This window comes from Lactuca sativa, chromosome 5 (assembly GCF_002870075.4).
Source record: "Lactuca sativa cultivar Salinas chromosome 5, Lsat_Salinas_v11, whole genome shotgun sequence".
In the NCBI taxonomy this organism is placed as follows: Eukaryota; Viridiplantae; Streptophyta; class Magnoliopsida; order Asterales; family Asteraceae; genus Lactuca; species Lactuca sativa.
In genome coordinates this window covers 34,695,820-34,710,319 of record NC_056627.2, presented here as the reverse complement: position 1 = coordinate 34,710,319, position 14,500 = coordinate 34,695,820, and positions in this window count along the sequence as shown.

Below are 14,500 nucleotides of genomic sequence, written 5' to 3'. Positions count from 1 at the left end.
GTTTCCCGCTTCCTGATATACCCCAATAATCAAGGACATCCGAGATGCTCCTTACTTTAGGTGAGCAGAAAATTATTAGGAGAGATGATAGATTTAGAATGCATATGATGTACACCCAGGTCGGATGTCTTCCAATCACGCAGAGGGTGAAGCATATGACTATCTAGAATTTCAGAGGGATTGAGAAGTAGAAGGTTGCATATGCTGTGTACCAGGTCAGATTATTAATCACACCAAGGAGAGAGCATATGGCTAACAAATAGAAAGAATAGCATAGATAGAAGATGCAAAGAGACAAATTTACATATGTTGCAGTCCAGGTCGGATCTTTCGATCACACAGAGGAGGAAACATATGACTAACAGTAGGAAAGAAAGAAAATAACTTTCTACAAACCTAATTTATCAGAATTACCCTGTCGACCCGTCAATATCGGAATTAAGGATAAAATCCGTACATTAAGGAAAAGTTAAACCACAGTTCTAGATACGGGTTCTCTTAATGTGACCGGTAGATTCTCATGTATATCTCCCTGCTCAACCTACCCAAACATCATATTGTCAGGCTAAACGAAACTATCTAGGTCAAGATTTATCAAGTCTCTAGATTCCTTAAGTTCATCTGTACCTAGTCAAGTCCATTAAACTTTTCGTGCCTACCAACGCATTGAACACAGAGCCTAGACAATTCAACTTTGGTACTTTACACAGACTCAGATTGCCTATTATCACTTGTTGATATCACTTACCAATAATAACTACTAACAAAAAACTATTAAGAAAATGAAAAATTGTCTTTAAAACGAATCAGAGTAAGATAAACTCAAGAGTATAGAGAAGAAAACGCAAACCATATATCACCGATTGAATTTGCATCCAGAAGGTCTGAGAATAGCACACATAATCTAAGAACAGATCCGGAAATTCTTCATGTCATTATGCACTAACCCCATGAGTGATCACTTACTTTCTTCCCTTCCCGCAAAGGAAACATACTCTCAAACAAAATTCCGATTGTTGTACAGTTGAGAGATGTCTCGTATTTTGTGCCTGGAATAGCCACTACCAACAAACCGAAGTCTGATGATATGCTTCCATAGCTGCTCCGACACAGAGCGGGATCAGTTGGTCTTTGGAACCCAGTCCATTTTGAAACTGGGTCGACCCTTGTCATCATTGCAGGGTACTCTCTCCCATGACATATCCTGTTTATCACAAACAGAAGATGAAGAAATATTAGAGTCATTTGTTGATTTGGGAGATTGAGTCTTCGGAACCCATTTGTAGTTGTGTTTAACCCATTTCATTTTCGATCTGATGGGTGGCTCAGTACATGCTTTTGAACTTGATGTCGGCCGTTGAGATGACTTTGACTTAATCGGTCTTTGTTTCATTGGAGCATCTCTTGGATTGGGCTTCTTGGCTGACATTTACTTCTTGCCCTTGGGATTCATATTCATGGCCTTGTGAGTTGAATTCTTGCTCGTCCACGCATTCCAGTCGCCATTGTCTGAACATGACCTTGAGGGGTTTTTGTTGGAAGGTCTCCCTCTTGGCACATTCTGCCATCCTTGTGCGTAGTAAGGAATGTATGCGCGATTTGGACAGTTTCGGGCAATGTGAGCAGGTGTTCCACAGTGAAAACATGTCTTTTTCTTTATTGGGAAGTTTTTTCTTCCTGCCCCTGGTGGCGTATCCATGCCTTGTCTCTAATTGTTCCCACATACACACATGCAACAAGCCGTTGGTTGTTTCACTTGATTTGGTGGCCTTTACTTCTCAACAACAGGTTTGTTAGGAGTAACTGAGTTAGAAGCAACAGATTCAGAGTTCAAGGAGTCATTGGATTGTTTAATAGCTTTCTCCTTGTTCTCATCCTCTACTACTTTACCTGCCCAAGAAGTAGAATCATTAGTATCGTTCTGCTTAACACCCTCAGTTGCCTGTTCAACAACTGGTTTACCGTATTTAACAAATGGTTCTTGGTCAAATCTCTTCCCGAGTCAAAGGTTTAGCAGTGTAGTTGTGATTATAGGGAGGAGGGAAACCTTCATACCCTAGACCCTTGGTTTGATTATCTTTAAAACTCAGTTGTTTTTCAACTAAGGACTCGACTGTCTTACTTAACATAGTATAATTTTTGAAACTAACATCTGTTTTTTCACACTTAATTTTCAAGGTTTCAAGTTCTTTAGTCACAGCAACAAGTTTTCTTTTGATGTGATCATAATTCTCACACCTATTGCTGTAATCTTCTTGCAGTTTTCGGAAATCGTTGATTTTGGCTTCTAATTGTGCTTTTAATGGTTTTTGACCTTTCCTAAGTGTATATCCTTCATATTTAAGGTCGTCATTTTCTCTTTTAATCAACTCGATTTGGTCACGCAAAAATTTAATTGTTTTAATGCAAGTTTGAGAACTAGAAACTTCATTGACCGGAATGTTTGAGGAACTCATTTTTATCAAAAATGCGCTTTGACTATAAACATCAAAGGTCAACCTTAAAAGTCAAATTTAAAAAGTCAAACTTAAAAGTCAAACTTGAAAAGTAAAACTTAAAAGTCAAACCGAGAAGCTAAATTTGAAAATTTAAAGGTTAATCGAGAAAGTCAAAGTTTAAAGTCTAAGGTCAAACTTGAAGGTCAAAGTCAAAATTTTACAGTCAAGAGTTAAAAAATAAAAGTCAAAAATTAAAAACTAAAATTTTTGGTTGCAAATGAAATTTAAAAATAAAGGAAATTTAACTTTGGGATGAAATTGACAAAAATGCGAAAGTTGGGAAGAAAACGAAACTTGAAAATTTGAAAATATTGATTTTTGGGCAAAAAGTGTCAAATTTGTGAAAATAGGAATCGAAATCGAGCCCTTTTGAATTAAATTTGGAAGGATTAGAACGTGTGGCAGTCTAGCTCGAGTGGAAAGGCGCTGTGTTGAAGAAGTTGGACACCCAGGTTCTATCCTTGGCCGCCTCAGAAATCCTTTTGATTATTTGTTGCTGCTGCTACGAGCTAAGCCACAAGCGAGCCGAGAGCGAGGCTGTGAACCAGAGGCGAGACCGTAAACGTGCGTGAACCGAACACGTGCGAGCCTCAGACCGAAAACTCGGACTGAAAACCTCGGACCGAACACTTGTCTTCGGACCGAAAACTCCGATTCCGATCGAAAACACCTCGGGAATCGCTGGTTACGACCAAAATCAGCGATTTTGCTCTTTTTTTGTTCCAAAACACGATCAAAAACTCGTTTTTATGAAAAACGCGAAGAACAAACCCCCCTTATTTTGCCAAGATCTATTAAAAAAACACAAAAATCTTTTCAAATTAAGACCAAATAAGCTCCATATCTAAAAAAATTGATTGATACACTCCAAGCTCTAATACCACTTGTAAGTCCCCAAATGTGCTTGTGCATCAATCAGATCCAATTGATGGTGTGGAATCCCAATCAATTGGATGATGTCAAATCAAAATAGATGAGAAGGAGAAGAAGAAGATGTGACAACTCGAAATTTCCAATTGTACGAACATCAAGCCAGTTCAGTTTCAGTGATTTTCATACTTTTCCGAACAAGTCTGTGTACATTAGCGTTTATGTTTAAGGAGATATCAAGAGAGTGGATGCTCCTGGTTTTGTGAAATTTGAGCATTTCAAGTTTCATAATGTTACAGTCCAATACCAGGAATAAAAATATTTTCTGCCAAAATATTCCAGGACTATAAATAGTTTTCTGAATTAAATTAAATCATTATTCACAATTCCAAATAGAGAAAAGCCATATTCTCTCTGACGGATCTTCGGGTTTTCATCCCAGATTGTGAGTCTACTTTACTAAATGTGTTTCAATACTTGTTAGATGCTTTATAACACCAATTACATGTTTAGATTACAAGATCCGGGAGTTTACCGCCCAAGAACGTTCTTGGGGAGTAAACTCCAAAATGGAACTTTAAGGCTCCCTAGTCCCGATTCCTTGTTAGACAACTTGTTTAGGGGTTAGCGCATAAACATTTGGGACTAAAAAGCAACCAAGAAACACAAGATATTGGAGTTTACGGCCAAGGAACTTTCTTGGGCCGTAAACCCCTTTTTAAGGGACATAGATGCCCTAACTCACCCCCCTTAAGCCTAAGGACTTTACCCACTAATACTTGTGCTTATTTTGGACATCAAAACACTTCAAAATCATTAAGTTATAGGAGTTTATGGCAAAGAATATCTCTTGGGCCGTAAACCCCTTTTCCAAGGGTAAAAAGCACTTCAAACACCCCTAAGGCCTTAAGACAATTTACCTTGAACACATGGGACTTGAATGGAGAACAAAAGACATCATAATCACTCCTTAAAAGGAGTTTATGGCCAAGGAACATATCTTGGGCCGTAAACTCCAAGTAATGACACAAATGTGTGCATCTTGTCCCCATTAGCCTTAGAGAAAAGTATGGAAGCTATCCTACACATGCAAGGGCCTCAAATGAATTAAAACCAACACCCCATAGGAGTTTACGTCCTTTGGCCGTAAACTCCCCAAAGGAGCATTCCAAGGCCTTAAACTACTTCAAGTATTATTCCAACAAGGCTAGGCTTATTCTAGGACCAAGATAAGACCTCAAAACACCCAAAACCTCCAATGGAGGAGTTCACGGCCATAAACCCATGAGTTTACGGCCGTAAACTCCAAAGGGTGGGGTTTGTTGGGTGGTGAACTCTTATGCAAGGCCATTTGATGTTTCAAACCCTTTTGCCTTGTCCCGTAGCAACTTAGATGCAACCATTAGGACCTTTAACACTTATGAAAAGTGTTTACATGTTCCTAAGTGTTTTAACTTATTCATTAAGTTATTAATTGTCTAATTAGTTATATATATGCTTATTATATGATAACTAGGATCGTGCGTGTAAACAAGTCTCCGTTTGCCACCTAGCACGGTATCCGACACTGCAATTCGTACAACTCACCACAAGTGAGTTCATACCCCTTGAATCAACCTTTGAAATGATTTTAAATGTTTTAAATACTTTATAGGGGTGGGGGGGGGATACAAGTCAAATACTTATAGTTATTGCTTCAATCACATGTGATTGCATTTAATCACATGTGATTAATAACTAGGAAAACAACGATTTTTACCACTGTTCAAACTGTTTATCAAACTACTTTACTTTGAAATGTTTTACAAACTCTTTTACTATCCAAACTTATTTACAACTGTGATTCAAACAAATGCTTCTTATACTTAAACTGTTTTATCAACTTATGCCTTCAAATTGTTTTATAGATCGACATCAGGTCAATCTTCTCTTGAAATTATATTTATGCTTCAAATGTCTTATGAAAACTTATTTATGCTTTTATATATTCAATTGCATGCCCATATATGTATAGATATATAAATAATGTTTAAAGGGCTTAGGAAGGCCATCCGCCCTATTTCCTTTTTCTCGATTTGGATGTGGTCTGGTGGGATTTCGGGTGACCATCCGAAGGTCGTTTCCGTATTACTTATATATCATATATACATGTATAGACATAGAAGTACTTCCATATTCATACTTATCAGTACATCAATAGTTAGTTACCATCGGGGTAACACAGGAACATATACAGCTATACTAGAAACAAGTACATATACAGCTATACCAGAACCATGTACATATATAGTTATACTAGAAACATGAACACACACAACTATACTAGAAACATGTACATATACATCTATACTAGAAACAGGACATACACAACTATACTAGAAGCATGTACATATACATCTATACTAGAAACATGACATATACAACTATACTAGAACAAGAAACATTACTTATACATGAATACGTTAACAATTGTGATCCACTGTGTCGGAGCATGCCATAAATGTCATGGCCCGAGTTGTAGCCAGAATTATCTTGGAGGGAGAGCGTGAGTTTGCGTATAGATCTATACTGGATTGACTATCCTACACCTTGCTGCTAGCTACAGCCGGACTTGCAGGTCTGCGGGTGCCAAACGTCATTTCTTTATTTCGACCATTCATTATGTCGTTGTTACCAGTCGATAGCATGGTGCAATTTATCACATTATACCTTAATATAAATCCGGTTTAAGGTAGTAGTTAGTACAACAGTAGTTCTTATTATACAAAACTACAGTACTACAATGATTTACCCATTACATACTTTAGTGATAATCTCACTTAAGCAATAATGTACAAACTATATTTTATTAAATGATAGTTATACTTGGGTAATTACACACTTTTACAACAAACGAGTATACATGATAGTTAAGCCTTGGTAGAAGGTTACTTTTATAGAAAATATAGGATTTTCTGAGAGATTCAAACTTTTACAAACACTTTCAAACATTTACTTACATTTTTACAAACTTATACATTGAGACAGGTTCAAACGTTTTTGACAACAAACATTGACACTAAAATACTTATGAACTCACCAGCTTAATGCTGATAAACTCTTTCAAAATAAGTTGTATTCTCAGGTCATCAGTAGACAGGTACCGAGGCCAGCTTTTGAGAAGATGGAGTGCATTCAAGACTGATCTCATATTATTTTGTGTTACATTATTTTTGGTGTCTATAACTGTACAGAACACACTTGTATTAAAATTATATATTTAATGCAATGGATGATGTTGTTTGCTTATTTACATTTACTGTGTTGTGATACTATACATGACGTCCTCCGCCCCAGAACGTTTCCGCCGTTCTTGGTTTTGGGGTGTGACAGATTGGTATCAGAGCATTGTTTATAGTGAATCAAGTATATCAACCCATAAAATATATACTAAACTATAAACCCAAATGGGATTAAAACACTCTGACCAAGAGTCTATACTTTAAATAATAAAATATTTAATGAAGTATACTAGTCTGCATTCATACTAAAAATCAGTGTCACAATGACAAGAACAAAAGTATTACGATTTTTAAATATCACAAGTGAGCTCGGGGATGTATGGTCAGTCCTGGGAATGGCATAGCCTGATCAACTATGCTGGTCCTAGGAGTGATTAGCATATGCCCTAGAATGGTTGTGATATGTTAACAAGTCTAAAAACTTACCAACAATACCACAAGAAGATCAATAGAACTTAAACTTAAAATACAATAGGTGTATTTTGCGCTACTAGTTACACGTATACTATATTCTTATACCTCTCTTCTCGCGTAGATCTAAATGGCTAGATTCCATCATGGCGACCCATACTTTCCCAATGAAGGCAATGCCAGGTGGATTGATGAAGAGCCTGAAGATGAGCATCCAATCCCTTTGGATGATCACCTCGCAGAAGGCTTTTCTGATGGATCTGACTCCGAGCCTGAAGTCAACAACCTACCGCTTGTAGGTCAAGCCCCGAATAACAACCCTCGACCAGCGTTTCCAGGTCCTACTCCCATTTGGGCAAACAACCTGAATCGCTGGAGTGATGAGCAGGGTCAACCCTTACCATACTTTGGGGACCGAACCTTTTACAACATCAGCGATGGTAGCTCTGCTGACAGAGCTCTGCCGGTAATCATCCGCAGAATAGCTCGTAATGTCGAGCAAGGTCGAGCAACCATCAACCGGGTCATGGAGATTGATGCCAATTCAGGCGTCAATACACTCCGCATCCGCCGTCTTGAAGAAGACATGGAACGGACCCGGAGAACCAACGAAACTCTGCAGCAACAACTGGCTGCCTCCCGTGCTGAAGTCTTAGAACTTCGAGCTCGACAGAGAGCTCAGGACCGACACCTTCAAGAGGTATTTCGCCAAGTGTCCGACCTCAGGGCTCGCCCGAGGAATTCCCATCGCCAATAGATGATGTCTAGTACATCTCTGTCTTTTGATTTAGGAATAGCCTTGAACTTATGTGCTCTAAGTAGCACTTGTCTGTAAAATATTCCTAACTTTCGATACTCTAATTAGGAATCTAGGACTGTCAGTCTTATCCTTTTGGTATGATGTAAGACCTACTGTTAGGTCGATTTTCCTTGGACATATTACATCAGTAATACCCGTACTATTGAAATCTATCTAATCTGTGGGAAGAATTTGTACACTTATGTATTCCTACTAATATTTCTTATTGTGATTTCAAACACTCATTCAACTGTTGGGCTATGGTTAGTTAGTCCATGGGTCACTCTCACGTTGCTTACAAATTGATTCTTACCATCTTTCTTATCTTTATAAACTTATAGCTGAAAGATGCATCCTCGCAAATCTCCCAGGAATAGGAATAATCCTGCACCTCCACCGCCTCCACCGCCTTCGGTCATCGATACTGCAGCCCTGAATGCTGTCGTAGCTGCAGCAGTGGCAACTGCCATGGCTCAGTATCACTCATCAGATGCCAGCAGAGGTGGAACCCATGTGGAATCTATTCCGATCGAAATCCCTGTGCGCTCGAGAGAGTGCTCCTACAAGGATTTCACAAACTGCAAGCCGAAGCCTTTCTATGGCACCGGCGGAGTCATTGCTCTCTCGCAATGGTTCGAGAAGACTGAATCAGTCTTCGAAATCTGTTCATGCCCTGCTGCGTGCAAAGTGAAATATGCCGCATGCACCTTTGAGGGTAAAGCCCTAACGTGGTGGAACGGCCACGTCAAAGCCCTAACTCTCGTCGTGGATAACGACATGGGCTGGGAAACGATGAAGGACCTCATGACTGAGGAAGACTGCCCGAGGGGCGAAGTCCAGAAGTTAGAACATGAACTCTGGAACCTGACCATGAAGGGCACCAATGTGATCGCTTACACTGCCCAATTTAGCGAACTGGTGGCCCTCTGCCCCAATATGGTTCCCACTGAAGGGAAAAAGATCGAACGGTACATATGGGGGCTAGTGCCTCCATATCAGGGGAATGTCTTAGCATCGAACCCCGCTACCTTCGACAGTGCCAAGCGTTTGGCACAAAGACTCATTGACCATGGAGTCAAGACCCCTGCAACCACAACCACCCTAGCCATCCCAGAACCCTCCAAACCCGTTGGCACCAAGCGGAAGTTCTGGGATGAGAAGAAGAAGCAGCGAGCTTCAGAGAAACAGCAAATCGTGGCAGTACATGCTGCGGTAACCCCTACTACTGTTACTGCTCCGGGGAAGCAGTATGCTGGAAGTTTGCCGAAGTGCAACAAATGCAACTTCCACCACAACGGCGCCTGCCGTGAAATGCAGTGTTCTAACTGCAACAGAAAAGGACACACTGTCCGATTCTGGAAGTTCCCGGCACAACCGATCTCCCAAGTTCCTGGCTCAGGCGCGAGCCCAACTTGCTATGGATGTGGCGAAACAGGCCACTTTAAAAGGGACTGCCCCAAGGCGAGGAATACTGGAAGAGCAGGGAGGGTAGTAGCTATAGGCCACGGGGAAGCAGTTGCTGACCCGACAGTGGTAACTGGTACGTTCCTCCTCGATAACTCCTATGCATGCATTCTGTTCGATAGTGGAGCGGAGCGAAGCTTCATAAACCACAAATTAGCTCGCATGCTTAAGCAACAACCACACGCACTTAATGAACAATTCACAGTAGAAATGGCCAATGGGAAAACTGAAAGTACTAATAGCATATACTTAGGTTGTCTTCTAACCTTAGATAACCATTCATTCCCAATCGACCTTATGCCGGTCTCAATAAAAAGTTTCGACGTTATTATCGGCATGGATTGGTTAAGTCTTCATCGCGCCGACATCATGTGCTACGAGAAAGCAGTCCGTCTAAACCTCCCGTCTAACGAAACTCTTATAGTCTACGGCGACAAATCTGGTGCGAGTCTTCGCATTATATCTAGTATTCAAGCACATAAATATCGGCGCAAAGAATACCACGCATTCCTTGCTCACGTCGTCGACACGAACCTGGAAACGAAAGAACTAAAGAACCTCCCAGTAGTGAGCGACTTCCCCGACACTTTCCCAGAAGAGCTACCCAGATTACCTCCAGAACGACAAGTCGAGTTCAGAATCGACTTAGTCCTAGGAGCTACCCCAGTAGCCAAGTCGCCCTACCGTTTAGCACCAGCCGAGATGCAAGAACTCTCTGGTCAACTTAACGAACTGCTCAGCAAGGGCTTTATAAGACCAAGTTTCTCACCTTGGGGAGCACCGGTCTTGTTCGTTAAGAAGAAAGACGGATCATTCCGTATGTGTATTGACTACAGAGAACACAACAAATTGACGATCAAAAATCGTTATCCTCTGCCACGCATAAATGATCTATTCGACCAACTGCAAGGGGCGAACTATTTTTCCAAGATTGATCTGAGATCCGGATATCACTAGTTATGAGTGCTAGAGGAGGATGTGCCGAAGACAACCTTCCGAACTCGTTACGGACACTACGAGTTCGTGGTGATGCCATTCGGATTGACCAATGCACCCGCAGTCTTCATGGATCTGATGAATATAGTATGCCGACCTTACTTGGATCAGTTCGTCATCGTTTTCATTGACGACATCCTGATCTACTCCCGAAGTAAGAAAGAGCATGGCGATCACCTACGACAAGTTCTAGAGACATTACGAAAAGAGAACTTTATGCGAAGTTCTCGAAATGTGAATTTTGGATCCGAAGAGTCGAATTCTTAGGACATGTGGTAAGCGAAGAGGGAATCCACGTGGACCCATCCAAAATAAAAGCCATTGAGAACTGGTAAGCACCAAAGATGCCTACAGAAATTCGTCAATTTCTAGGTCTCGCTGGCTACTACCGCAGGTTCATTCAGAACTTCTCCCGAATAGCGAAACCTCTTACGACCCTGACCCAGAAAGGCGTGGCCTTTGATTGGGAAGAGAAGCAAGAAAGAGCGTTCCAAACGCTCAAACGAGCCTTGTGCACCGCACCAATACTATCCCTTCCAGAAGGAATAGAAGACTTCGTAGTCTATTGCGATGCATCAAATCAAGGGCTCGAATGTGTTCTGATGCAGCGAGGTAAGGTCATCGCCTACGCCTCGAGACAGTTGAAGACACACGAGGTTAACTACACGACCCATGATCTTGAACTAGGAGCAGTAGTGTTTGCTCTGAAGATCTGGAGACATTACTTGTATGGAACGAAGAGCACTATCTTTACCGACCACAAGAGTTTACAAAATATTTTCGATCAGAAGGAGCTCAACATGAGACAACGACGGTGGGTCGAGCTACTCAGTGACTGCGAATGCGATATTCGTTATCATCCGGGTAAAGCCAACGTAGTAGCAGACGCCCTAAGTCGGAAGGAATATTCTGGTCGCAAAGTCAAGTCATTATCAATAACCATCCATTCACACCTGACTAAGCAAATTCAGGCGGCTCAACTTGAGGCCATGAAACCTGAAAAGGTGTCGAGTGAATCCCTTAGGGGAATGGACAAGAACTTTGAAGCCAAGGGCGACGGAGCTTTATATTTCATCAACCGGATCTGGACACCGAAACACGGTGGTTTCCGAGACTTGGTCATGACCGAGGCGCACAACACTCGGTATTCCATCCACCCAGGTTCAGATAAGATGTATCTGGATCTTAAAAAGCTATACTGGTGGCCTAATATGAAAGCAGAGATTGCTACCTTCGTAAGTAAATGCCTTACTTGCGCAAAGGTTAAGGTCGAGTACCAGAAGCCCTCTGGTTTACTGCAACAACCAGAGATTCCAGAATGGAAGTGGGAGCGGATCACTATTGACTTCATAACCAAGTTGCCCAAGACGACGGGTGGACTTGACACCATATGGGTCATCGTTGATAGATTGACCAAGTCTGCGCACTTCCTGCCTATCAAAGAAACCGACAAGATGGAGAAACTTACGAGAACATACATTAGGGAAATTGTACGGTTGCATGGTGTACCTATGTCCATTATCTCCGATAGAGATAGTAGGTTCACCTTAAGATTTTGGCAATCACTACAACGTTCCCTAGGAACAAGGCTGCGTATGAGCACAGCCTACCATCCACAGACCGACAGACAGAGTGAGAGGACCATCCAAACACTGGAAGATATGTTGCGAGCCTGTGTGATTGATTTTGGGAAAGCATGGGATACTCATTTACCCCTTGTCGAATTTTCCTATAATAACAGTTATCACACGAGCATCAAGGCTGCTCCATTCGAAGCTCTCTACGGCCGAAAGTGCAGATCCGCTCTGTGCTGGGCTGAGGTGGGTGATACCCAATTAGCAAGGGGGCAAGCTTCCGACAGTACTCTCACCGGTCCGGAAATCATTCGGGAAACGACAGAGAAAATCGTTCAGATCCGTGAATGATCGAAAGCCTCTAGAGACCGACAGAAGAGCTACGCCGATAAACGAAGAAAACCTTTGGAATTTCAGGTGGGAGACCGAGTCCTTCTCAAAGTCTCACCCTGGAAAGGCTTGATACGCTTCGGCAAGCGTGGGAAGCTTAATCCGAGGTACATAGGACCTTTCGAGATTCTTGCAAGAGTCGGCCCTGTAGCTTACAAACTTGATCTACCCGACACACTTCGTAACGTACATTCTACATTCCACGTATCTAACTTGAAAAAGTGTCTGTCCGACGAGACTCTCGTAATCCCCCTCGATGAGATCGAGATACACGAGAGCCTTAACTTCGTGGAAGAACCTGTAGAGATCATGGACCGTGAGGTCAAGCAGACGAAACAAAGCCGTATCCCTATCGTGAAGGTTCGCTGGAACGCCAAGCGAGGACCGAAATTCACTTGGGAACGCGAGGATCAGATGAAGTTGAAATACCCTCATCTTTTCGCTTAATTGTTTGTAACTCTTATTTGCTTAAATTCTAATTTCGGGACGAAATTCCCTCTAACAGGGGGATGATGTGACAACCCGAAATTTCCAATTGTACGAACATCATCTATTCAATAGAAGCCAGTTCAGTTTCAGTGATTTTCATACTTTTCCGAACAAGTCTGTGTACATTAGGGTTTATGTTAAAGGAGATATCAGGAGAGTGGATGCTCCTGGTTTTGTGAAATTTGAGCATTTCAAGTTTCATAATGTTACAGTCCAATATCAGGAATAAAAATATTTTCTGCCAAAATATTCCAGGACTATAAATAGTTTTCTGAATTAAATTAAATCATTATTCACAATTCCAAATAGAGAAAAGCCATATTCTCTCTGACGGATCTTCGGGTTTTCATCCCAGATTGTGAGTCTACTTTACTAAATGTGTTTCAATACTTGTTAGATGCTTTATAACACCAATTACATGTTTAGATTACAAGATCCGGGAGTTTACCGCCCAAGAACGTTCTTGGGGAGTAAACTCCAAAATGGAACTTTAAGGCTCCCTAGTCCCGATTCCTTGTTAGACAACTTGTTTAGGGGTTAGTGCATAAACATTTGGGACTAAAAAGCAACCAAGAAACACAAGATATTGGAGTTTACGGCCAAGGAACTTTCTTGGGCCGTAAACCCCTTTTTAAGGGACATAGATGCCCTAACTCACCCCCTTAAGCCTAAGGACTTTACCCACTAATACTTGTGCTTATTTTGGACATCAAAACACTTCAAAATCATTAAGTTATAGGAGTTTATGGAAAAGAATATCTCTTGGGCCGTAAACCCCTTTTCCAAGGGTAAAAAGCACTTCAAACACCCCTAAGGCCTTAAGACAATTTACCTTGAACACATGGGACTTGAATGGAGAACAAAAGACATCATAATCACTCCTTAAAAGGAGTTTATGGCCAAGGAACATATCTTGGGCCGTAAACTCCAAGTAATGACACAAATGTGTGCATCTTTTCCCCATTAGCCTTAGAGAAAAGTATGGAAGCTATCCTACACATGCAAGGGCCTCAAATGAATTAAAACCAACACCCCATAGGAGTTTATGGCCGTAAACTCTAGGGGATATGGTCCTTTGGCCGTAAACTCCCCAAAGGAGCATTCCAAGGCCTTAAACTACTTCAAGTATTATTCCAACAAGGCTAGGCTTATTCTAGGACCAAGATAAGACCTCAAAACACCCAAAACCTCCATGTGAGGAGTTCACGGCCATAAACCCATGATTTTACAACTGTAACTCCAAAGGGTGGGGTTTGTTGGGTGGTGAACTCTTATGCAAGGCCATTTGATGTTTCAAACCCTTTTGCCTTGTCCCGTAGCAACTTAGATGCAACCATTAGGACCTTTAACACTTATGAAAAGTGTTTACATGTTCCTAAGTGTTTTAACTTATTTATTAAGTTATTAATTGTCTAATTAGTTATATATATGCTTATTATATGATAACTAGGCTCGTGCGTGTAAACAAGTCTCCGTTTGCCAGCTAGCACGGTATCCGACACTGCAATTCGTACAACTCACCACAAGTGAGTTCATACCCCTTGAATCAACCTTTGAAATGATTTTAAATGTTTTAAATACTTTATGTGGGGGGGGGGGGATACAAGTCAAATACTTATAGTTGTTGCTTCAATCACATGTGATTGCATTTAATCACATGTGATTAATAACTAGGAAAACAACGATTTTTACCACTGTTCAAACTGTTTATCAAACTACTTTACTTTG